A 26,884-nucleotide genomic window follows, 5' to 3' on the forward strand; every position below is an offset into this window, starting at 1 on the left:
GTTCCATCCCTGGGTTGGGAAGATTCTCTGCAGAAGGGAATGGCAATCCACTCCAATATTGGGCCATATAGGTACTCTGTATACAAATAGATTATGACTTTATGGTTTAACAAATCATCTGTGCATGCTGCGTGCATGTTCAGCCACTTCAGTGTTATCTGACTTTTTGTGACCCTGTAGACTGTAGCCTGCCAGGCTCCTCTGTCTGTGGGATTATCCAGGTAAGAATACTGGAGTGGGTTGCCATGCCCTCCTCCAGGAGATCTTCTTGAATCAGGGATCAAACCGGAGTCTCTTGCATTGCAGATGGATTCTTTACCCCTGAGCCACCTGGGAAGCCCAATAAATCATCTACTGATTTTTAAAAACTTTTGTAACACCGTAGCAGTGATGTTAATTGCCATTTTAAAGATTGTCTGCAAGTTCATATTTTGTTTCAGTTGTCTGTTGCTGTGTATCAACCAGGGGCTTCCCAGATGGCACTAGTGGTAAAGAACATGCCTACCAGTGCAGAAGACATAAGAGACGTGGGTTCGATCCCTGGATCCAGAAGATCCCCTGGAGGACGGCACAGCAACCCACTCCAGTATTCTTGCCTGGAGAGTCCCATGGACAGAGGAGCCTGACATGTTACGGTCCATAGGATCACAAAGTCAGACACAACTGAAGTGACTTAGCATACACGCCTGTGTATCAACTTGCCCCAAAATTCAGTGACTTAAACCAGCGATTTACCATTTCTCCCTCCTGCATCTGGCTCCTCTGTGCTCCTCCATGAGGACTTGCTCACTCCAGCTTTTTCTCATCATTTGGATTCATTGTAGGGATTGCTTTCACAGAGAAAGGAAGTGGAAGCTACCAGGCCTCTTCAGGCCTGGGCTTGGAAGTCCCAGAAGTCTCTTTACCTGCATCCCATCTGTGTGAGTGATTAAGGTAAGACCAGAGTCAAAGGGATCTTAAAAAAGTCTTAGGAAGTAGACTCCATCTCATGATGTCAGGAGAGACGTGTGCACGTAGGCAGGAGAGGTTTTCATGATGGCCAACTATAAAAGCTGCGGAAACCCCCAGTTATGTCTTTGACATAACTGTATTAAATGACATAATACATGAAAATGTAGTAAATTCATAACCTGACAGCAAATGCTCAACAAGCATTGCTAATAATAATAATTGTTGTGATGATGATGATTTGTTAAGGCTTGACAGTGAGTCTGTAAATTCCACCCTTCTAAAACCTTGCAGATTCTGAAATGAGGGGAAAAAAGACCAAAGGCTATGCAGATAGGAGATAAATTATCACCACTGCTGGTGATAAAGATAACGCAGAGCATTTTTGTACTTCCTAACACTAAATACCAGAATTAGACAATCTTCCATCCCAACACTGGTGTGGGGGGCAAATGTAGGGGGGGTCTGCTTCATAGAACCTGGAGCCTGGCGCATACCCACGCTCTCCGAGGACAAACAGGTCCATTCCCCAACGAGAGGGGTGAGCAGGTGGGTTAAGCTTGCCTGCTTTATTCTTCCTACATTTTCCAGTCAAATAAGTCACCTTTTAACTTCTTCCCACCTGAGCTCTGGGGAGGGTAAATGAGACAGAAAAGAGAGGCCAGGAGCCTTCCGGTCCAGAAGAAACTTCCAGTTAAGGGAAGAAGGGCTTCTTGCCTAACACAAATATTCACTTATTTCCACTTTAGCATTCATACATGATGGAAGCCTTCAGTTACCCAGAACCATTTAAATTGGATATCTAGTTTGGCATAGCCCAAATTATATCACTGTGAAATATCTTAATAGAAGAGAAGACAGTGAACAATGGGGTGTTACATATCTTAAATGTAAAAGCAGCAATTACATGCAAATATGCATATCAGAATACTTTCATAGGGTAAGTGCTTAGCAAGACTTTGGAAAAAGTCACTTGATCTGTCTAGAAATAGTTTGTTTTAAACCACTAAGCTTTGGGATACATTGATATGCCACAATACACAACTAAAAAGTAGAAGTGCAGACTCACAAACACCTTTGAAAATGGTTAATGTTGAAATTCCTACAGAGTAACAGGAATTCAGCTACAAAGTAATTGGGTATGACAAAGTATGCTGATCAGTCTTTTCAACTCAAATTCTTTTAAGTTTTTTTGTTAATGGTCATATGATTTAAATAAAAGTAAATCTTGTAGTAGATGGCTCACAAAGATCCTAGGTGTTGTTACGTACAATCTAAAAGTGTGGTGATATTAATTTAAAGATAGCTATCACTTCTTCAGGGATTTAGCTTATATCATAATTTTGCTGCAATTAAACAGAATTCATTCTACAAATTAAAGTATGTGGGCTATTATATAATTAGGAAAACGATTTGTATAATACTGGAATCAAGATTGCTGGGAGAAATATCAATAACCTCAGATACGCAGATGACACCACCTTTATGGCAGAAAGTGAAGAACTAAAGAGCCTCTTGATGAAAGTCAAAGAAGAGAGTGAAAAAGTTGGCTTAAAGCTCAACATTCAGAAAATTAGGATCATGGCATCCGGTCCCTTCACTTCATGGCAAATAGATGGGGAAACAGTGGCTGACTTTGTTTTTTGGGGCTCCAAAATCACTGCAGATGGTGACTGCAGCCATGAAATTAAAAGACACTTACTCCTTGGAAAGAAAGTTATCACCAACCTAGACAGCATATTAAAAAGCAGAGACATTACTTTGTCAACAAAGGTACGTCTAGTCAAGGCTATGGTTTTTCTAGTGGTCACGTATGGATGTGAGAGTTGGACTGTGAAGAAAGCTGAGCGCCGAAGAATTGATGCTTTTGAACTGTGGTGTTGGAGAAGACTCTTGAGGGTCCCTTGGACTGCAAGGAGATCCAACCAGTCCATCCTAAAGGAAATGGAAGGACTGATGTTGAAGTTGAAACTCCAATACTTTGGCCACCTGATGTGAAGAACTGACTCATTGGAAAAGACCCTGATGCTGGGAAAGATTGAAGGTGACAACAGAGGATGAGATGGCTGGATGGCATCACTGACTCAATGGACATGAGTAAACTCTGGGAGTTGGTGATGAACAGGGAGGCCTGGTGTGCTGCAGTCCACGGGGTCACAAAGAGTTGGACACAACTGAGCTACTCAACGGAATACTGAGTTAATGAAAGGATAAAAAAAAATTGCAGCTGTGGATCCAATTCAAAGGGAATAATACCCACTTCCAAGGATATACTTCCTTGAAATCTCATTTTCATTCCAGAGTATTTTAAAGTCTTTGACATGGGAACATTTGAAACAGAGAGCAAAGCCCAGATGTCAGGTGTCTTATTCCAAAAGTGATTACAGAATCTAACTCAGAAATGAAATCACAAAATTGAAAGGGTGTCCTTCATAATGCTTAATCTGATCCATTATGTATCGTGTCATTCAGTGGGTTTCTTGTCACTGAGTATATTTCCTTCAGATTTTATTCTGAGCATCAGCTGAAATATTTATTGGCTAGGCATTGTATAGACCAGACTCCGAACTGGTTGGTGCGCAGAGTTACAAAGGAAGTAAGAGGTCCATACTGCTCCCTTTATTCTCTAGGCTCATCCATCTAGGAGGCAGGACCAACACAACTGTCAGGAATAGGAGCACTGTGAGGGGGATGTTTGTGTGCAAAGGTCAGTTGAAATAATTGGAATCAAACTGTCATATCTGATATCCCAGTCAAGCATGAGCTGATCAAATTTAGTTAAAAGGGAAAAGCCAGGATGTATCTAATCTAAGAAAGAGACCTCTGAACTGGAGTGGAGGGCCCAGCGGGGAAACTGGTCCATTTGCACGTGATGAGAATGCTGAAAAGATGTTCAGAAGCCCAAATAATCTATATAGAGTATCAATTATGATAACAATAAAAAGGAACATGTAGGAGAAATGTAGACATATCCAGAGGCTCCCACCTCTGAGAAGCTACCATCTGTAAGTATGTATCTGCAAACTCAAGGGGGATGAGCGCCTTTGTAAAATACGAATTTCATAATTTAATGAAATTACTCTGAATTAGGAATCTTATAAAGTGTGAGGCTGCGAGGTTCTTGTCACATGGGTTTCCCAGTTTTTTGGCATACCTCCCCTTCACAGGTGGAAAATGGACTTCTCTCTGAATCTGGGTGCTGTTTCTGACCAACAGGGTGCAGAAGAAATGGCACAGTGCCAGTTTCTGAGTCCAGGCTCTTAGAAACTGGCCCCTTTATTTTCTGTCTCTTGAAGCACCAGTTCTTTAGACCCCAGTCACCCTTGGAAGCTTCCCAAGTTATTCAGTGGTAAAGAATCTGCCTGCCAATACAGAAGACGCAGGAGACGCAGGTTTCATCCCTGGATTGGGAGGATCCCTTGGAGAAGGAAATGGCAACCCACTCCAGTATTCTTACTTGGAAAATCCCATAGACAGAAGAGTCTGGCAGGCAACAATCCATGGGGTCACAAAGAATTGGACAAGACTGAGCACACACAGACCTTCTTGGCTGCTGCTGCTGCTGCTGCTGCTGCTGCTGCTAAGTCGCTTCAGTCGTGTCCAACTCTGTGCGACCTCCTTGGAGAGATCCCTTAAGACAAGTGAGTGGTAGCACCATCTTATGGGCAAGGAGGAGAAGCTGTCTTGGAAGCAGGTCTCCACCCCCACTTCCTCCCATACCTACAGTCTGCCCAGCTGATGGATGCTGTATGGAGCAGAGACCTTCTCCCAACTAAAACCTGCCCAAATTGTAGATTCAAGAGAAAAATTATTATTGTAAGCCAGTGATTTTTATTTGTTATACAGTAATCAACAAGTAAAAGTGGTAAAATGAACAAACCCACTGTAGTGTGGACCGGCTACGGTGAGAGTTTGTGGGGTAGATCTGGAGTTGTATCTTGAGATTTGTTAAAATGTTGGGTAAGTCATCTAATATCCTCAAGTTTCATTGCCCCTCCAGCTTCTGAGAATTGAGCGTAATAAAACCCACCTTCCAAGGTGAGCTTGAGAAATAAATGAAATACTATACATAAGCACCTAAAACAATGCCTGAAAAGTAGCGGGGACTTAAACATCCTGAATCAGAATTTGCTAAAAGCCCTAGGCAATACAGAAAAGAGGTTTTAGTTTATAAGGAAATGAGAATTACTTGAATAGCTGCTTCTTTGTAAATTGTGGTATGAAATGGGTCCTTATTCTCAAATTATGCCACCTATATAATATATGCTTTAACTAGAGGAAACTATATTAAAGCAGTATATTTTTAAAATGTTGATATAATGCATAAATATGAATTCAGCCCAGTTTATGAGGTATTAGGTTAATAAGTTGCATCTTTAAATAATAGAGCAGCCACACCTTATAACTTATTTTTTAAAAATGATCTGCCCCCCCCCCAAAAAAAATCCCTTGAAACTATAGGTAAAAAGCAGATTTCAATAAAATGACATTCAGAATAAAAAGTTAGCACCTTCTCCTTGTAATGTCAGATGTGCTAAAATCTTCTTCTAAAAATTGTCACTTCTTTCACACATGAAGGATCCCTTTAATGTTGCTTTAAGTCTCCATGAAGGTTCAGAGATCACTTTTTAACTCCTGTTAATCTTTTAGATCTAGATGCACAGTTTGCTTGCCATGGATGTTCCAAAGAGCATGAAGTGCCCACATTTATGAGGGAAGGACCACTCTCGATAAAACTGAGCAGCCATCTTTATCTAAGGAAAGATTTCAATACAGATCTCATGTATGATTGAAACCTCATTCCAAGTGGGTACTCTGATAGAAGGACCCAGCTTTGCATAAGCTGGTCATTCTTGTGTGCCTGTGATGGTTGTTGTAACCCTGCACTATATTGATGTTCCTGTCCATGTTTGGGATAGAGGAAGGTAGAGAGGAAGCATGACAAGAAGGGGGAGATGGAGCTCTTGAGTGAATCAACACATGATTCCAGCCAGAGTTAGATGGATGATAACTTGAATCTGGAAAGGCTTGATTCATTTGTTCATTGATTCTGCTCTATAAATCTGAGAGTAGAATGGAACAGGAAGAGGACGCCCTGGCATTTAAGAATTTTGAAACAGAAACAGGTTTTGTTTTTTAACTTTGTGTTTGGTGTTCCTTGGAAAGGGCTGGATACTTGGGCAGTCTGGTCCCTCTGGGGCAGGAGAGCCAGAATACTGAGCATCATCAGGACGGGCGGAGGGGGGCAGTTGGGCAGGAGCCTTCCTTACTCTATGTCCCTCACATGATTATCTAAAGAAAAGGAACTGAGAGCATTGGCCAAATGCTTTCCTTCTTTTACTGAGATTTCTAAAAAATATTTGAAACTCATTCTTTGGATCCAGTACTTATTTTACAATCTTTTCTTTTTGTTGTTCGTTACCCTTTTCCTTTTGGAAACTTACAGTCTGTTTCACTGTGTCAAAAAGAAAAACAAGAAGGGTTTCACTTTTGCTGATATTATGAATAGGGTTAAAGCAGACTCACGCTCTGCAGGCAGTTTCAATTGTTGTATAATCGGGAAAGGGGTCCCTTTTTACACTCGACTGATCCCAAAATGCAAATGTAAATTGCCTGCCTGTAGTAACTGCAGATGGGGGTAGGGCAGTACAGGTTTCTAGGACCCAGGTTTCATTTGATACCACAGCATCCACGAATCACAACACTGGCATCTTGGATTCAGTTCTGCCCAGTGTTTCCCAGCTGTCCGACCTGGGGCAGGTTCAAATATCAGTCTTTCTGTCAGAACAAAAAACACCTATATTGTATATCTTATGGAGTCCTGAGGATTAAATTCTTACGTTGTATACACACAGTGATCCCTACATAGAAAGCATTCTTTTCTTAAAACTCTTCCAAATATAATACGCAAGTCTTAAACTGACTCGAAGTCACTATTAAGTAATTAAGTTTCAGTAAAATAACTAAAATTTAGTACTCACATCAGAGAAGGCAATGGCACCCCACTCCAGTACTCTTGCCTGGAAAATCCCATGGACGGTGGAGCCTGGTATGCTGCAGTCCATGGGGTCGCGAAGAGTCGGACACGACTGAGGGACTTCCCTTTCACTTTTCACTTTCACGCATTGGAGAAGGCAATGGCACCCCACTCCAGTACTTTTGACTGGAGAATCCCAGGGACGGGGGAGCCTGGTTGGCTGCCGTCTATGGGGTCACACAGAGTTGGACACAACTGAAGCGACTTAGCAGCAGCAGTACTCACATGGAGTAGATGCTCAAGAATTCAATCTCATCTTAAGAGAAATGAAAGTGGAGAGGAGATGGGGGCCAGTTACCCCTGGACCTAGCCTTCTCAGGCATTCCTGCAGCACCAGCTCTGCCAAACCAGCTCTAGTTCCCAGAACCCATCCCCGATCATTCCAATCACTGTCATCTCCCACTCCTGCCCACAGTGGGGCTAACCCTCTCTGTCAATATACCCAGATTCCTCATGCCTGTATGGCTCACCGACTCCTCTGGGTGAGGCCAGCTAGATGCCCACAGGAATGGTTGTAGAGACACAGCCTTTGAGACCCATCCTCCAGGCCAGGGCTTCCATTAAGCCACATTCCCTGAGTGCAGCTCCTGATTTTTTTGTTGTAACCGCCCAAGGGAGAGGAAATTGGCAGAAAAGGGTATCTTTCCTCACCCTGCAGGAAAAAGCAGGGACTGAAGGATGATGAGGTGAGACAAGATTTCTGCCATGAAGCCAGACAATGGCAGTGCAGTTTTAAATTCCCATGCAATTCTCATAAAAACAATGAGAAATCAAATAGCGCTGAGGTAATGGTCTAGCTACTATGACTTTGGGGACCAGTTAGCAACTTTGCCACTTTCTTTACAGCAAGTTTCATTTTGTGTTCCATTTAAGTCACGCACAGCCCGGCTTGTGTAACAGCCATTTAGAAGTTGGAGAGATTTGAGTTTTTCTGCTAGAGAAATTTCTGGTCTTCTAACAGCCTTGTGTGTGCACGTAGTATAACATTTGTATCCTAGAGGTGACATGAGGTGGTAAGGGGATGTGAAATGGACTGAAACATCTTGGCTTCTATGTGGGATTTGGACAGTACCTCTGTGACCTTGGACACTTCTCTCTGGAACTCTTTTCCTCATCTGTAGAATGAGGTGGATGAAAAACAGGACTTCTGGGACCTCTTCCAACTTCAGTATTGCATTATTCCATTTCTTTGAAACTACCTAGCAGTTTCATTTTATTTTTTTTCATATTGAGAGGAAGTCAGGAGTCTAACTCTACCTTTGTGATTATGACTGTGATCTGAAAAATGATGATAATATCACCTATTTTCCTTGACTCAGAAATTTGTCATGATAATGGATGGAAAAGCACTTCTGAAACTGCAGTATATTATAAAAGTGAACACTGTTGATTATTTGAATGTGGAAAGTATAACAGAGGACAACCAAGACCCTTCCCAACTGTCCTGTATTGAAACTGGGGGCTGTGAGTATGAGGAAATAAGCAAAAAGGACATCTTGTCTAGGCCTACCAATGGGAATTTGAGGTTTACAAAATCATCAGGACTTTGGATAAGGTGGTTAAACATAAACTCCTTGATAGAAGGGGTTGGATCTCCACCCTGAATTGTGTGATGGGATTAATCAGGTGTGTACATACAGCACATGATACACACAGAGATCAGTGAGTAATCAAGGTTGAAGGTTCAGAACCTGGAGTTGGAAACACCTGAGTTTGAGACCTGGCTCTGTGCCATTTTCTGACTCAGTGACCTTATTACTGCTGCTGTTCAGTTGCTCAGTCGTGTCCGACTCTTTGTAATCCCATGGACTGCAGCACGCCAGGCTTCCCTGTGCTTCATCACCTCCTGGAGCTTGCTCAAACTCATGTCCCTCAAGTCCGTGACACCATCCAACCATCTCATCCTCTGTCATCACCTTCTCCTCCTGCCTTCAGTCTTTCCTATCATCGGGGTCTTTTCTAATTAGTCAGTTCTTTGCATCAGGAAATAAATATTGGAGCTTCAGCATCAGTCCTTCCAATGAATATTCAGGGTTGATTTCCTTTAGGATTAACATGTTTGATCTCCTTACAGTCCAGGGGACTCCCAAGAGTCTTCTCCAACACCACAGTTCAAAAGCATCAGTTCTTTGGTGCTCAGCTTTCTTTATAGTCCAACTCTCACATCTATACATGACTACTGAAAAAAACCATAGCTTTGACTAGACCGACCTTCTTTGGCAAAGTAATGTCTCTGCTTTTTAATATACTGTCTAGGTTGGTCATAGCTTTTCTTCCAAGGAGCAAGCATTTTTTAATTTCATGGCTGTGGTCACCATCTGAAATGATTTTGGAGCCCCCCAAAATAAAAGTCTGTCACTGTTTCCACTCTTTCCCCATCTATTTGCCATGAAGTAATGGGACCAGATGCCATGATCTTAGTGTTTTGAATGTTGAATTTTAACCAGATTTTTCACTTTCCTCTTTCACTTTCATCAAATGGGTCTTTAGTTCCTCTTCGATGTCTGCCATAAGGATGGGGTCATCTGCATATCTGAAGTTATTGATATTTCTCCTGGCAATCTTGATTCAGGCTTTTGCTTCATACAACCCGGCCTTTCTCATGATGTCCTCTGCATATAGGTTAAATAAGCAGGGTGACAATATACAGCCTTGACATACTCCTTTTCCTATTTGGAACCAGTCTGTTGTTCCATGTCTGGTTCTTACTGTTGCATCTTTACCTGCATACAGTTTTCTCAAGAGGCAGGTAAGGTCATTTGGTATTCCCATCTCTTTAAGAATTTTCCAGTTTGTTGTGATCCACATGATCAAAGGCTTTAGCATAGTCAGTGAAGCAAAAGTAGATGTTTTTCTGGAATTCTCTTGCTTTTTTTGTGATCCAGTGGATGTTGGCAATTTGATTTGATGCCTTTTCTAAATCCAGCTTGAACATCTGAAAGTTCTCAGTTCACGTACTATTGAAGCCTTGCTTGGAGAATTGAGCATTACTTTGCGTGTGATATGAGTGCACTTGTGCAGTAGTTTGAACATTTTGGGCATTACCTTTCTTTGGGATTGGAATGAAAGTGGAACTTTTCCAGTCCTGTGGCCACTGCTGAGTTTTCCAGATTTGCTGGCATGTTGAGTGCATCACTTTCACAGCATCATCTTTCAGGATTTGAAATAGCTCAACTGGAATTCCATCACCTTCACTAGCTGTGTCCATAGCGATGCTTCCTAAGGCCAAATTGACTTCACTCTCCAGGATGTCTGGCTCTAGGTGAGTGATCACACCATCGTGATTAACTGGGTCATTAAGATCTCTTTTGTTTAGTTCTTCTGTGTTTTCTTGCCACCTCCTGTTAATATCTTCTGTTGAGAGGTCCATACCATTTCTGTCCTTTATTGTGCTCATCTTTGTATGATATGTCCCCTTAGTATCTATAATTGAAGGGATCTCTAGTCTTTCCCATTCTATTGTTTTCCTCTGTTTCTTTGCATTGATCACTTAGGAAGGCTTTCTTATCTCTCCTTGCTATTCTTTGGAACTCTGCATTCAGATGGGTATACTTTCCTTTTCTTCTTTGCCTTTAGCTTCTCTTCTTTTCTCAGTTATTTGTAAGACCTCCTCAGACAACCATTTTTTCTTTCTACATTTCTTTCCCTTTCGGATGGTTTTGATCACTGCCTCCTGTGCAATGTTACAACCTCTGTCCTTAGTTCTTTAGGCATTCTGTCCATGAGATCTAATCCCTTGAATCTATTTGTCACTTCCACTGTATAATTGTAAGGGATTTGATTTAGGTCATACCTGAATGGCCTAGTGGTTTTCCATACTTTCTTCAATTGAAGTCTGAATTTGGCAATAAGGAGTTCATGATCTGAGCCACAGTCAGCTCCCAGTCTTGTTTTTGCTGACTGTATATAGCTTCTCCATCTTTGGCTGCAAAGAGTATAATCACTCTGATTTCAGCATTGACCATCTGGTGATGTCCATGTGTAGAGTCATCTCATGTGTTGTTAGAAGAGGGTGTTTATTATGACCAGTGCATTCTCTTGGCAAAACTCTGTTAGCCTTTGCCCTGCTTCAATTTGTACTCCAAGGGCAAACTTGCCTGTTACTCCAGGTATCGCTTGATTTCCTACTTTTGCATTCCAGTCCCTTATGATGAAAAGGACATCCTTTTTTGGGCGTTAGTTCTAGAAGGTCATGTAGGTCTTCATAAAACTGTTGAACTCAGCTTGTTTGGCATTAGTGGTTGGGGCATAGACTTGCATTTCTGTGATATTCAGTGGTTTGCCTTGGAAATGAACAGAGATGATTCTGTTGTTTTTGAGATTGCACCCAAGTATTGTATTTTGAACTCTTGTTTATTATGAAGGCTACTCCATTTCTTCTCAGGGATTCTTGCCCACAGTAGTAGATATAATGGTCATCTGAATTAAATTCACCCATTCTGGTCCATTTTTGTTCACTGATTCCGAAAATGTCAATGTTCACTCTTGCCATTTCCTTTTGACCACTTCCAATTTACCTTGATTCATGGGCCTAACATTCCAGTTTCCTATGCAGTATTGTTCTTACAGCATTGGACTTTACTTTCACCATCAGACACATCCACAAGTGGACATTGTATCCACACGTGGGTGTTAATTCCACTTTGGCTCAGCCTCTTCCTTCCTTCTGGAACTCTTGCTTTGCTCTTTTCCAGTAGCATTTTGAGCACTTATTGACCTGGGGAGTTCATCTTTCAGTGTTATATCTTTTTGTCTTTTCATACCTCTCTTCGGGTTCTCAAGGCAAGAATTCTGAAGTGGTTTGCCATTCTCTTCTCCAGTAGACCATTCTTTTTTCAGATCTCTCCACCATGACCCGTCAGTCTTGGGTGGCCCTACATGGCTTGACTCATAGTTCCATTGAGTTAGACAAGGCTATGATCCATGTCCATGTGATCAGTTTGGTTAGAGTTCTCTGATTGTGGTTTTTATTTCTGTCTGCCCTCTAATGGATGAGGATAAGAGGCTTCTGGAAGCTTCCTGAAGGGAGATAAACTTCCTGGCTGTGGGGTAAACTGGTGGGTGGGGCCATGCTCAGTAAATCTTTAATCCAATTTTCTGCTGATGGGTGTAGTTTGGCCTCTTCAAAAGGACTTATGCCAGCACCCTGAGGCTCTCAGAACTGTTGTATTCAGTGCCCCTGACTGTCGACCCATGCCTCTGCTGGAGACTCCTGGATACTCACAGGCAAGTCTGGGTCAGTCTCTTGTGGGGTCATTGCTCCTTTCTCCTGGGTCCTGGTGCACATAAGGTTTTGTTGTGCCCTCCAAGAATCTGTTTCCCAAGTCCTGTGGAAGTTCTGTAAATCAAATCCCACTGGCCTTCAGTCAAATTTCCTGGGGGTTCTTAGTCCCTTTGTCGGATACCCAGGTTGGGAAGACTGTTCTGGGCCCTAGAACTTTTGCAACAGTGCGAGAACTTCTTTGGTGTAATTGTTCTGCAGTTTGTGGGTCGTCTGCTCTACAGCTCTATAGTGGAGTTAATGGTGACCTCCTCCAAAAGGACTTAGGCCACATGCCATGCCTCCCAAGTGTGCTGCAGTCAGAGCCCCTGTTCCCGTAGTAGGCCACTGCTGACCCGTACCTCTGCAGGAGACAAACGCTCAAAGGCAGGTCTGGTTCAGTCTCTTGTAGGGGTCAGTACTTCTTTCCATGGGTCCTGGTGTGCACAAGGTTTTGTTTGCACCCTCCGAGTGTCTCTGGCAGGTGTGAGGTTTGATTCTGAATGCGATTGCACCCCTTCTACCATCTTGTTTAGGCTTCTCCTTTGCCCTTGGACATAGAGTATCTTTGTTTGGTGGGATCCAACATAATCCTGTCAATTGTTGTTCAGCAGCTAGTTGCAGTTTTGGTGTTCTCAAAGATGAGAGCATGTCCTTCTACTCCACCATCTTATTGTAAATAGTGACCTTAAGCAAATTATTTAAGCATATCTATGGTTAGAGAAATTCTCTCTAAAATTGAACATATCATAGAATTCTTATGAGGCCTAAATGAGGTAAAGCTTGTGAAATGCTTATCACAGGCCTGGCACATAATAAGCTCTCACTGAATGTTAACTAGATTTATTTTTATCATATTGCTATTATCTATTAGCTCCAGTACGTCCTTGCCTAGAAGATGTTGACAACTCAGCTAGTTAAAGAGGTGACATCAAGCCTGCTTCTACTAGCTGGCAGTCATTAAGGAAAGAAAAAAAAACAAAAACTCATCTGCCAGTGGTATCTTCGTTGCCCACTCAATTAGAAGAGGGAAAATATATGTGACATGATGTTACAGTTGGAAGACATTTATATTCTGTTTGTTTGTATTAATCCAGAATGTTTATTTCCAACTGTCTGTCAAGGTTGACATCTTAAGAGGCCATGGTTGTTATAAACATATTAAAAAGTGCTTTTGTAAAATTATCATCAGAAATAAGTTAATGAGCTAGAAGAATAGGCATGCCCTCATACTTTCCAGTCAGACCACATTTTTAATCAGAAATTCACAACAATTATTTAACAAATATTTATTGATGGCTTTCTTCATGCTAGACACTGTTCTAAGCACAGAAGATGTAGAATTTAACTGTGTTAAATTAACTGTTTATTTAACATACACATCACTTCTGCTATCATGGATTTCAATTTCTAATGCAGGAATCATAATGTGAAAAAAAGCAAATAAACTAAAATATATTTAAATATCTTTGTAAACCTTATAAACTCCATGGGATGACTCCTGCTGTGAAGAAAAATGAAACAAGGTAAGGAGAAAGAGTAATGGGCAGAATTAGCTTTTCCCCAGTAATAAGTAGTCAGGGAAGGTCTGCCTAATGAGGTAGTATTTGAATAGAAACACAAACAGAGAGGAGGAATGGAGACAGTCAGAGACATGGAGGACAAACATCTCTGCCAAGAAGTACATGCAGAGCAGAAGGGGTAACTGCAAAGGTCCTGAGGCAGAGCACACCAAGAAGAAACAAGCTCACTGTGGTGGAAAATATACAGCCTTGACGTACTCCTTTTCCTATTTGCAACCAGTCTGTTGTTCCATGTCCAGTTCTAACTGTTGCTTCCTGACCTGCATATAGGTTTCTCAAGAGGCAGGTCAGGTGGTCTGGTATGTCCAACTCTTTCAGAATTTTCCACAGTTTATTGTGATCCACACAGTCAGAGGCTTTAGCATAGTGAATAAAGCACTAGTAGAGTTTTTTCTGGAACTCTCGTGCTTTTTCCATGATCCAGCGGATGTTGGAAATTTGATCTCTGGTTCTTCTGCCTTTTCTAAAACCAGCTTGAACATCTGGAAGTTCACGGTTCACGTATTGCTGAGGCTTGGCTTGGAGAATTTTAAGAATTACTTTACTAGCATGTGAGATGAGAGCAAGAGAGTTCCAGAAAAGCATCTATTTCTGCTTTATTGACTATGCCAAAGCCTTTGACTGTGTGGATCACAATCAACTGTGGAAAATTCTGAAAGAGATGGGAATACCAGACCACCTGACTTGCCTCTTGAGAACTTTGTATGCAGGTCAGGAAGCAACAGTTAGAACTGGACATGGAACAACAGATTGGTTCCAAATAGGAAAAGGAGTACGTCAAGGCTGTATATTGTCACCCTGCTTATTTAACTTATATGCAGAATACATCATGAGAAACACTGGACTGGAAGAAACACAAGCTGGAATCAAGACTGCCGGGAGAAATATCAATAACCTCAGATATGCAGATGACACCACCCTTATGGCAGAAAGTGAAGAGGAAAAAAGCCTCTTGATGAAAGTGAAAGAGGAGAGTGAAAAAGTTGGCTTAAAGCTCAACATTCAGAAAACGAAGATTATGGCATCCAGTCCCATCACTTCATGGGAAATAGATGGGGAAACAGTGGCAGACTTTATTTTTCCAGGCTCCAAAATCACTGCAGATAGTGACTGCAGCCATGAAATTAAAAGATGCTTACTCCTTGGAAGGAAAGTTATGACCAACCTAGACAGCATATTCAAAAGCAGAGACATTACTTTGCCAACAAAGGTCCGTCTAGTCAAGGCTCTGGTTTTTCCAGTGGTCATGTATGGATGTGAGAGTTGGACTGTGAAAAAGGCTGAGTGCCAAAGAATTGATGCTTTTGAACTGTGGTGTTGGAGAAGACTCTTGAGAGTCCCTTGGACTGCAAGGAGATCCAACCAGTCCATTCTGAAGGAGATCCGCCCTGGGTGTTCTTTGGAAGGAATGATGCTAAAGCTGAAACTCCAGTACTTTGGCCACCTAATGCAAAGAGTTGACTCATTGGAAAAGACTCTGATGCTGGGAGGGATTGGGGGCAGGAGGAGAAGGGGACGACAGAGGATGAGATAGCTGGATGGCATCACTGACTCGATGGACGTGAGTCTGAGTGAACTCCGGGAGTTGGTGATGGACAGGGAGGCCTGGCGTGCTGCGATTCATGGGGTTGCAAAGAGGCGGACACGACTGAGCGACTGAACTGAACTGAGATGAGTGCAATTGTGTGGTAGTTTGAGCATTCTTTGGCATTGCCTTTCTTTGGGATTGAAATGAAAACTGACCTTTTCCAGTTCTGTGGCCACTGCTGAGTTTTCCAAATTTGCTGACATATTGAGTGCAGCACTTTCAAGACATCATCTTTTAGGATTTGAAATAGCTCAACTGGAATTCCATCACCTCCACTAGCTTTGTTTGTAGTGATATTTGCCCACTTGACTTCACATTCCAGGATATCTGGCTCTAAGAGAGTGATCATACCATCGTGGTTATCTGGGTCGTGAATATCTTTTTTATACAGTCCTTCTGTATTGCCACCTCTTTTTAATAACTTCTGCTTCCGTTAGGTCCATACCATTTCTGTCCTTTATTGTGCCCATCTTTGCATGAAATGTTCCCTTGGTATCTCTAATTTTCTTGAAGAGATCTCTAAGTCTTTCCCATTCTGTTGTTTTCCTCTGTTTCTTTGCATTGATCGCTGAGGAATGCTTTCTTATCTCTCTTGCTATTCTTTGGAATTCTGCATTCAGATGCTTATATCTTTCCTTTTCTCTTTTGCTTTTCGCTTCTCTTCTTTTCACAGCTATTTGTAAGGCCTCCTCAGACAGCCATTTTGCTTTTTTTCATTTCTTTTCCATGGGGATGGTCTTGCTCCCTGTCTCCTGTACAATGTCACGAACCTCCGTCCATAGATCTTCAGGCATTCTATCTGATCTAATCCCTTCCATCTGTTTGTCACTTTTACTGTATAATCATAAGGGATTTGATTTAGGTCATACCTGAATGGTCTTGTGGTCTTCCCCACTTTCTTCAATTTAAGTCTGAATTTGGTAATAAGGAGTTCATGATCTGAGCCACAATCAGCTCCCAGTATTGTTTTTGCTGACTGTATACAGCTTCTCCATCTTTGGCTGCAAAGAATATAATCAGTCTGATTTCAGTGTTGGCCATCTGGTGATGTCCATGTGTAGAATCTTCTCTTGTGTTGTTGGAAGAGGGTGTTTGCTATGACCAATGCATCATAGTTCTTAGCAGTTCTTGGCAGAACTCTATTAGCCTTTGCCCTGCTTCATTCTATAGTCCAAGGCCATATTTGCCTGTTACCCCAGGTGTTTCTTGACTTCTTACTTTTACATTCCAGTCCCCTATCATGACAAGGACATATCTTTTGGGTGTTAGTTCTAAAAGGTCTTGTAGGTCTTCATAGAACTGTTTAACTTCAGCTCCTTCAGTGTTACTGGTTGGGGCATAGACTTGGATTACCCTGATATTGAATGGTTTGCCTAGGAAATGAAGAGAGATCATTCTGTCTTTTTTGAGATTGCATCCAAGTACTGCATTTCAGACTCTTTTGTTGATTATGATGACTATGATAGGAAAAGGAGTATGTCAAGGCTGTATGTATATTGTCACCCTGCTTATTTAACTTATATGCAGAGTACATCATGAGAAATGCTGGGTTGGATGAAGCACAAGCTAGAATCAAGATTGCTGGGAGAAATGTCAATAACCTCAGATATGCAGATAACACCACCCTTACAACAGAAAATGAAGAGGAACTTAAGAGCCTCTTGATGAAAGTGAAAGAGGAGAGTGAAAAAGTTGGCTTAAAGCTCAACATTCAGAAAACGAAGATTATGGCATCCAGTCCCATCACTTCATGGGAAATAGATGGGGAAACAGTGGCAGACTTTATTTTTCCAGGCTCCAAAATCACTGCAGATAGTGACTGCAGCCATGAAATTAAAAGACGCTTACTCCTTGGATGGAAAGTTATGACCAAGCTGCTGCTGCTGCCACTGCTGCTGCTAAGTCGCTTCAGTCGTGTCCGACTCTGTGCGACTCCGTAGACGGCAGCCCACCAGGCTCCCTGTCCCTGGGATTCTCCAGGCAAGAACACTGGAGTGGGTTGCCATTTCCTTCTCCAATGCATGAAAGTGAAAAGTGAACGTGAAGTTGCTCAGTCGTGTCCGACCCTCAGCGACCCCATGGACTGCAGCCTACCAGGCTCCTCCATCCATGAGATTTTCCAGGCTAGACAGCATATTAAAAAGCAGAGACATTACTTTGTCAATAAAGGTCCATCTAGTCAAGGCTATGGTTTTTCCAGTGGTCATGTATGGATGTGAGAGTTGAAGTATAAAGAAAGTTGAGTGCCAAAGAATTGATGCTTTTGAACTGTGGTGTTGGAGAAGACTCTTGAGAGTCCCTTGGACTGCAATGAGATCCAACCATTCCATCCTAAAGGAGATCAGTCCTGGGTGTTCATTGGAAGGACTGATGTTGAAGCTGAAACTCCAATCCTTTGGCCACCTAATGTGAAGAGCTGACTTATTTGAGAAGACCCTGATGCCAGGAAGGATTGAGGGCAGGAAGAGAAGGAGACTACATCAGATGAGATGGTTGGGTGGCATCACTGACTCAATGGACATAAATTTGGGTAAACTCCCTGATGGACAGGGAGGCCTGGTGTGCTGCGGTTCATGGGGGTCACAAAGAGTCAGACACTACTGAGCGACTGAACTGAACTGTGGTGGAGAATAGATGGAAATAGGGCAATTTTCACAAAATATAGCATCCTGTATGATAGGCACCCACCAACCAGAATAGGTACCATCTATCAGCAGCCAGTAAGCTGCACCTGTGTGTCTCTACTGAGCATTAGCCTTGTGGAAAAGGAGGTCAGGGAATGTGTGGAGATCATGTGTAGCCATGTATGTCATCTCACCTTCATTTCTAGACTTAGCTTCATAAACTTGACCCACAAAAGATAAGGGTTATCACTATTTATTTGGATAGCATCTCATTCATTGATTACACTTATTTTTAAAAGTTATTCTAAAAGAAAATTCCAAAAGTATTTCCAACATTGTTGGAAAAGAGGGTATGTCACTATTGACTTGGATATATGGAAGTTTGTTATAAATGGATTAGATCAGTGTTTTAAGTTCAGCAGTTGTTCAGTGTCCTAATGAGGTAGAAAGGCAAAGCCTAACCTGCATCTCCTGCCTCTTGGGTCCCTGGAAACTAGAATGGGAAGGAAAGAGACATGGTAATCAGATCTTCCAGAAAGCAGGAGGAAAATGGCCCCAAGCTTTGGAAATAATACTCTTACAAAGAGGAAATACCATGTACACATATGTGTCCTAGGTAGACAGGAAATTCTCTCTGAGGTGGCAGAGGGTGGGGCTAGCTTTGGTCTCTGGGTGCTGGAAAATGGCATTGGCTTTGCTTGGTGTAGCTCCAAGTGGATCCCTTAACCAATTCTCCTAGGAAACCTGTTACAAATTCCTTAAGAGGGAAAACTAAGGCAGCAGTTCTGGAGCCTTTGATAAATTTGTTGGCGCAAGGAACACCAGCTTTATCTTGTCTACATCAAGGAAAACAGAAGCAGTGAGATTGTTGGAGATCAATAGCTGAGGCTTAAGTGAACTCACCTGAAGCATCTCGGAGTCCAGCAGGAGCTGCTGTGATGTGACCCTCCGCAGGGACAGTGGGGATGCATGATACAGTTTTCACAACTGCTAAGAACCCAGGGCACTTTGTAAATATTAGAATCTATCTTTGCAGCAAAATGCAGTGGCACACAAGCAGGACGCATAAGCCACATGTTTCATAGCAGATCCTCAAGGTAATCAAGAGTCTCATACTGGCTATTACTTTTACATTCAGACATCCACCCATTCACCCAAGGCATATTAAGTGCACAGCTTAGCTGTCCACCACTTGCTTTCCCCCAGTCTGATCTGAAAGTTGAAGGAAAATAAGTTACACAAGGTGTTAACAATGTAACAGAGGATTGTGTGGCTTTTGGCTCTGAAATCCAAGATGCCAGGTCCAGTATTTGGAATTCACCACTTTGTAGCCATGTGTCTTCTTTCTCTCGGCTTTGGTTTTCTCATCTTTTAAATGGGACTAAGCCATGAAATTAAAAGATGCTTACTCCTTGGAAGGAAAGTTATGACCAACCTAGATAGCATATTCAAAAGCAGAGACATTACTTTGCCAACAAAGGTCTGTATAGTCAAGGCTATGGTTTTTCCTGTGGTCATGTATGGATGTGAGAGTTGGACTGTGAAAAAGGCTGAGTGCCAAAGAATTGATGCTTTTGAACTGTGGTGTTGGAGAAGACTCTTGAGAGTCCCTTGGACTGCAAGGAGATCCAACCAGTCCATTCTGAAGGAGATCCGCCCTGGGTGTTCTTTGGAAGGAATGATGCTAAAGCTGAAACTCCAGTACTTTGGCCACCTAATGCAAAGAGTTGACTCATTGGAAAAGACTCTGATGCTGGGAGGGATTGGGGGCAGGAGGAGAAGGGGACGACAGAGGATGAGATAGCTGGATGGCATCACTGACTCGATGGACGTGAGTCTGAGTGAACTCCGGGAGTTGGTGATGGACAGGGAGGCCTGGCGTGCTGCGATTCATGGGGTCGCGAAGAGTCAGACACAACTGAGCTACCGAACTGAACTGAACTGATAGTACTTGACTCATATTGAGAATTAATGAGATAGTATATGAAAAGAGAAAGGGGCAGCAGAGGATAGGATGGTTAGATAGCATCACTGACTCCATGGACATGAATTTGAGCAAACTCGAGAAGCTACTGGAGGACAGAGGAGCCTGGCATGTTACAGTCCATGGGGTCGCAAAGAGTAGAATATGACTTATTGACTGAACAACAACCAATATGAAAAGCACCTAACTTTGTGTCTGGCATAATGGACACATTAATACTAGTTGTTCTGATGATTCAAAATGGAGACAGAATTATAAAAGACTGGGGATGGTAGAGGAAGATTAGAAGAAACAAAAGGAAGGAGGAGGAGCAGAAAGATGCAAGGAGATGGGGAGGAGAACATGCAGGGGAAAAATTAGCCAAGAAAATCAAACAAGCTATGTGAAAACAAAACATTGAAATCCCCTATAACTTTTACCAGAGTCAGAGAAATTACTTGAGAGCAAGAGACTGATACACTGGAAGTGGCCCTAAATGGTTTTTTTTTTTTTTTTTTTAAAGGAGCAGGAGGTAGAAGAAGTGATTTTAACAGTAGGATTTTGTGTGGTCATTGGAATCAAATGATGATTGTTTTTATTCCTAACCATTTGCTGAGTGTAAACAGTGAAATGAGTAATACTTTCTGAGCATCCCTGAAACAAAACAGCAATTAAAGAGAGTGCTGGGGTTGTACCTGATGGTTATTAAGATGGAGATTGCAGAGTACAGTTAATAACCATTCCATTTATTTCAGATTAAACTAACCAAGCCATTCCAAAGTGAAAGAGAATTTTGGACCCAACTCCTTCAGTCTGTCTGCATGCGTGCTCAGTCATATCCAACTCTTTGCGACCTCTTGGAGAAGGAAATGGCAACCCACTCCAGTGTTCTTGCCTAGAGAATCCCAGGGATGGGGGAGCCTGGTGGGCTGCCATCTATGGGGTCACACAGAGTCAGACAGAACTGAAGCAACTTAGCAGCAGCAGCAGCAGCAGCAGACCATAGCCCAACAGGCTCCTCTGTCCATGGGGATTCTCTGGGCAATAATATTGGAATGGGTTGCCATGCCCACTTCCAGGGGATCTTCCCAACCCAGGATCAACCCAGGTCTCTGTGTCTCCTGCTTTGACAGGCAGGTTCTTTACCACTAGAGCCACCTGGGAAGCCCTCAATCTGTCTGTCCACTCCCAATTTTAAGAGGTAACTGTCAGCTTAAAATTCACATCTACCAAATTCAGATGTAATAGGTGATTATTTTTAACCAGTCCCTTCCTGTGTGATAGGAAGACATGGAGAATTTGAGTGGCTTGTTGCAAGTTAAATAGCTGGCATAAAGCTCATCTGTCAATAGCATTTCAGATCTTGCTTTCTTCTGGATGTGATTTGGGTAGTTTCTTCCCCTTCGGTAAAATGATATTTCTCTCTCCTCCTCATCCTATCATTTTGTTTTTTTACAACTTGCTGACCTTTTTCCTAAATAGGTCATTTGGCTGTACAACCAGTAAACTTCATGTTCTGGAGATTTTTGCCCAAGGAAGTTGAATATATTTTTATCTGAATGTGTCCATATTTAAAAACTGCTAAGGTTATCAGTCAGTTCAGTTCAGTTCAGTCGCTCAGTCGTGTCTGACTCTTTGCGACCCCATGAATTGCAGCACACCAGACCTCCCTGTCCATCACCAACTCCAGGAGTTCACTCAAACTCACGTCCATTGAGTCGGTGATGCCATCCAGCCATCTCATCCTCTGTCGCCTGCTTCTCCTCCTGCCCCCAGTCCCTCCCAGCATCAGAGTCTTTTCCAGTGAGTCAACTCTTTGCATGAAGTGGCCAAAGTACTGGAGTTTCAGCTTTAGCATTCAGTGCTCCACAAAATAAAATGAAAGGGAATGCCCTTATCCTGTAACAAGACATTTTCAAAGGTTCAAAAGATGCAAAAATGAGGTTTTATTCTGTAAGAAGTAAAATCAGAAGTAAATACAGGATATAGCTCTTTCTCATTAATGCCATTATATTCTGTATACATATGTAACATCCCACTTAAGTTCTGTAAAAGACTGGTCATATTATATTTAAACTTTTTATATTACATTGGAGCATGATTGATTAACAATGTTCTGATAGTTTCAGGTATACAGCAAAATGATTGTTAAACATATATATATTTTTTCAAATTCTTTCCCCGTTTAGGTTGTTACATGATATTGAGCAGAATTCCCTGTGGCAAACAGTAGGTCCTTGTTGGTTATCTATTTTGAATATAGTAGGGTGTACATCTCAATCCCAAACTCCCTGAACTATCCCCTCTCCTCCCCCCAGTAACCATGAATACATTCTCTTAAGTCTGTGAGTCTATTCCTATTTTAAATAAATTCATTTGTATCATTTATTTTTAGATTGCACATATAAATGATATCATACAATATTTATCTTTCTTTGTCTGACTTACTTCACTCAGTATGACAATCTCTGGGTTCATCCATGTTGCTACAAATGGAATTATTTCATTCTTTTTGATTGCTGAGTAATATTGCATTGTATATATGTACCACTTCTTTATCCATTTCTCTGTTGATGGACATTAGTTTGCTTCCCTGTCTGCATTGAACATTGGGTGCACATATCCTTTCAAACCATGTTTTTCTCTGGATATATGCCCAGGAGTGGGATTGTATGATCATATGGTAGCTCTATTTTTAGCTTCTTAAGTAGCCTCCAACTTCTATCCATAGTGGCAGTACCAGTTTACATTTCTACCAGCAATGTAGGAGAGGTCCCTTCTCTCCACACCATCTCCAGCATTTACTGTTTGTGGATTTTTTTTGATGATAGCCAGGCGTGATACCTTATAGTTTTGATTTGCATTTCTCTAATAATCTTTTCATGTGCCTCTTGACCATCTGTATGTCATCTTTGGAGAAATGTCTATTTAGGTCATATTTTTTTATTGCATTGTTTGTTTTGATGATACTCTGTTGCTTGAGCTATTTATAAATTTTGAAGACTAACCTCTTGTCATTCACATCATTTGCAGGTATTTTCTCCTAATCCATGGGTGGTCTTTTCATTCTGTTGTTATGGTTTTCTTTGCTGTGCAAAAGCTTTGAATTTAACTAGGTCCCATTTGTCTGTTTTTGTTTTTATTGCCATTACTCTTGGAGACAGATTTAATAAGATATTGCTATTTTTAATGTCAGAGTGTTGTACCTATGTTTTCCTCCAAGACTTTATAATATCAGGTCTCACATTTAGGTCTTTAATCCATTCTGAGCTTATTCTTAGGTATGGTTTTAATTTCATTATTTTATATATAGCTGTCCAGTTTTCCCAGCACTGTGTATTGAAGAAACTGTCTTTCCCCCATTGTATAGCCTTGCCTCCTGTGTTGTAGATTAATTGATTATGTGCCTGGATTTATTTCTGGGCTTTCTATCCTGTCCCATTGATCTGTTTTTGTGACAGCACCATGCTGTTTTGTTGACTGTAGCCTTGTAGTGTAGTCTGAAGTCAGGAACCTGATTTCTTCCCGCTCTCTTTTCTTTCTCAAGATTGCTTTGGCTATTGGGGTCTTTTGTGTCTCCATACAAATTTTAAGATTATTTTGTTCTAATTCTGTGAAAAATGTCCTTGATAATTTGATACAGACTGTATTAAATCTGTAGATTGCCTTGAATAGTATAGTCATTTTGATGATATTGATTTTTTGAATCCAAGAACATGGTCTTTCCATCTCTTTGTGTCATCTTTGATATCTTTCATCAGCAACTTATAGTTTTCAGAGGACACGTATTTTGCCTCCTTAGGATTATTCCTAGGTATTTTTTTTTTTGATACAGTGATAAATGGGATTATATCTTGAATTTCTCTTTCTGGTCTTTTGTTGTTAGTGTGTAGAAATGCAATAGATTTCTGTGTATTAATTTTGTATCCTGTAAGTTTACCAAATTCATTGAGCTCTGGTAGCCTGATTAGGATTTTTTCTGTTTAAATTTTAATCCTCTGGTAGCCTTTTTAGGATTTTTTATGTATAGTATCATGTTATCTGCAAACAGTGATGGTTTAACTTTTTCCAGTTTAGTTTCCTTTTCTTTTTCTTCCCTGATTGCCATGGCTAGGACTTCCAAAATTATGTTGAATAAAAGTGTAAAGAGTGGACATCTTTGTCTTATTCCTGATCTTAGAGAAAATGCTTTCAGCTTTTCTCTGATGAGTATGATATTAGCTGTGGGTTTGTCATATGGTCTTTATTATGTTGAGGTATGTTTCTTCTGTGCCCACTTTCTGGGGAGTTTTTATCATAAATGGATGCTAAATTTTGTCAAAAACTTAGTCTGCATCTATTGAGATGATCATATGGATTTTATTCTTCAATTTGTTGATGTGTAACATACTGATTGATTTGAAAAATCCTTGCATTCTTGGGATAAATCCGACTTGATCAAAGTGTGTGATCCTTTTAATGTATTGTTGGATTTGGATTGCTGGTATTTTACTGTGGATTTTTGTGTCTATGTTCATTAGTGATATTGGTCTATAATTTTATTTTTTGTGCTATCTTTGTATGGTTTTGATATCAGGGTGATGGTGGCCTTGTAAAATGAGCTTATGAGTATTCTGTCCTCTGAAGTTTTTTGGAAGAGTTTGAGGATAAGGACAGGTATTATCTCTTCTTTAAATGCTTGATAGAGGAGGAGCCAAGATGGCGGAGGAGTAGGACGGGGAGAACACTTTCTCCCCCACAAATTCATCAAAAGAGCATTTAAACATCGAGTAAATTCCACAAAACAACTTCCGAATGCCGGCAGAGGACATCAGGCACCCAGAAAAGCAGCCCAACTCTTCGAAAGGAGATAACCGAGTGGCGGGGAGGCGATAAGTCGCAGCATTGGCGCCCGCCAAGCACCTCATCGCCTGAGCTGCTCGACCTGGGAAGAACACAAAACGCAGGCCCAACCGAGTCTGCGCCTCTGAGGACTACCCGAGTGCCTGAACCTGAGCGGCTTGGACCTGGGAGCTCAGTCCAGGGCCGGCCTCTGATTGTTCCCGGCGGAACAACCTAGAGCCCAAGCAGTGTGGGCAGGGAGGTTACACGCGCCGTGAGCGGGGCCAGACCCAGTGTGGCCGAGGCACTTCGAGCGCACGCCAGTGTTATCTGTTTGCAGCATCCCTCCCTCCCTCCCCACAGCGCGGCTGAACAAGTGAGCCTAAATTTAAAAAAAAAAAAAAAAAAAAAATAGGGTCCTCCACCGTCCCCTTTGTGTCAGGGCGGGAACCAGACACTGAAGAGACCAGCAAACAGAAGAAGCTCTAACAGAGGGAAACGCCTTGGAAGCTACAGGCCATAGATTAAAACCCTGTGGTTACTACGGATTACATAGGAAGGGGCCTATAGATCTTGAGAAATATAAGTCGGACTAAGGAACTGCCAAAAATGAACTGAACCCACAATACTCACAACAAAACCAGAGAAAGACCTAGATATATTTTTACTATTTTTACGATCAATCTTTCTTTCTTTCTTTTTTTTTTTAATTAAAAAAAAATTTTTTTAAGTCCTCTATTGTCCTTTAATTTTCACTTTTATAACTATTACTTTGCAAAAAAAAAAAAAAGACCCTATTTTTTTTTTTTTTTCTTCTTCAGCAAACTTCATATATATATTTTATAATTTTTTGACCGTGGTTTTTTTTTTTTTTTTTTCTTTTTCTTCTTTTCTTTAACATTGCATTTTTGAAATTCCAAACTCTACTCTAGATTTTTAATTTTAGCCATTTGATATATGTTATCAATTTTGTACCTATAGTTTTTTCATAATTGCTGTGACTTTTTTTTTTTTTCCTCTGTTTCTTTCTCTTCTTCTTTTATATAACATCGTATATCTGCAATTCCAAACTCTACTCAAGATTTTTAATTTATGCTTTTTGGTATTTGATATCAATTTTGTACCTGTATTTTCTTTATAATTTTTGCGACATTGTTTTTGTTGGTTTGTTTGTTTTCTCTCTTTATTTTTCTTCTTCTTCTTTTTTTTTTTTTTTTTTAACGTTGTATTTTTGAAATTCCAAACTCTACTCTGGATTTTTAATTTTTGCTGTTTGGTATTAGTTATCAATTTTGTACCTGTAGTTTCTTTATTACTTTCACGACCTTGTTTGTTTTTCTTTGTTCGTTTTTTCTCTCTTTCTTTTCCTTCTCCTTTTCATTAACATCGCATTTTTGAAATTCCAAACTCTACTCTAATTTCTAATTTTTGTTTTTATGTATTTGTTACCAATTTTGTAACTTTAAGAACCCAATCTTCAGGACCCATTTTTCACTAGTGTACGAGATTACTGGCTTGACTGCTCTCTCTCCCTTTGGACTCTCCATTTTCTCCACCAGGTCACCTGTATCTCCTCCCTAACCCCTCTCTACTCTACCCAACTCTGAATTTCTGTGTGTTCCAGACGGTGGAGAACACTTAAGGAACTGATTACTGGCTGGATCTGTCTCCCGCCTTTTCATTTCCCCCTTTTATCCTTCTGGCCACCTCTGTCTCCTGCCTCCTTCTTCTCTTCCCTGTATAACTCCGTGAACATCTCTGAGTGGTCCAGTTGTGGAGTGCACATAAGGAAGTGACTACTGGCTAGCCCACTCTCTCCACTATTGATTCCACCTCATCTCATTTGGGTCACCTCTAACTCCCTCCTCCCTCTTCTCTTCTCCATGTAACGCTGTGAACCTCTCTGAGTGACCCTAACAGTAGAGAAACTTTTCATCTTTAACGTAGATGTTTTATCAGTGGTGCTGTATAGAAGGAGAAGTTTTGAAACTACTGTAAAATTAAGACCGATAACTGGAAGTAGGAGGCTTAAGTCCAATCCCTGACTCCAGGGAACTCCT

At 41.2% G+C, this 26,884-nt stretch overlaps 1 protein-coding gene across 4 annotated transcripts in view; it reads left to right on the forward strand.

The window, feature by feature from the left end:
* NWD2 (NACHT and WD repeat domain containing 2) overlaps positions 1-26,884 on the forward strand; it is a 255,310-nt gene that overhangs the window by 9,970 nt on the left and 218,456 nt on the right. The window contains exon 1 of one of the 4 annotated variants that reach the window (XR_008717090.1): positions 12,136-12,221. The exons of 2 other annotated variants lie outside the window; for them this stretch is intronic. The gene's annotated coding sequence lies outside the window, so the exon portion shown is untranslated. Of the gene's footprint in view, positions 1-12,135; positions 12,222-22,190; positions 22,233-26,884 lie in introns of those variants that run through there. One more of the 4 variants, XR_008717092.1, reaches the window with a different exon arrangement.

The sequence above is a fragment of the Bubalus kerabau genome, chromosome 7, assembly GCF_029407905.1.
Source record: "Bubalus kerabau isolate K-KA32 ecotype Philippines breed swamp buffalo chromosome 7, PCC_UOA_SB_1v2, whole genome shotgun sequence".
In the NCBI taxonomy this organism is placed as follows: Eukaryota; Metazoa; Chordata; class Mammalia; order Artiodactyla; family Bovidae; genus Bubalus; species Bubalus kerabau.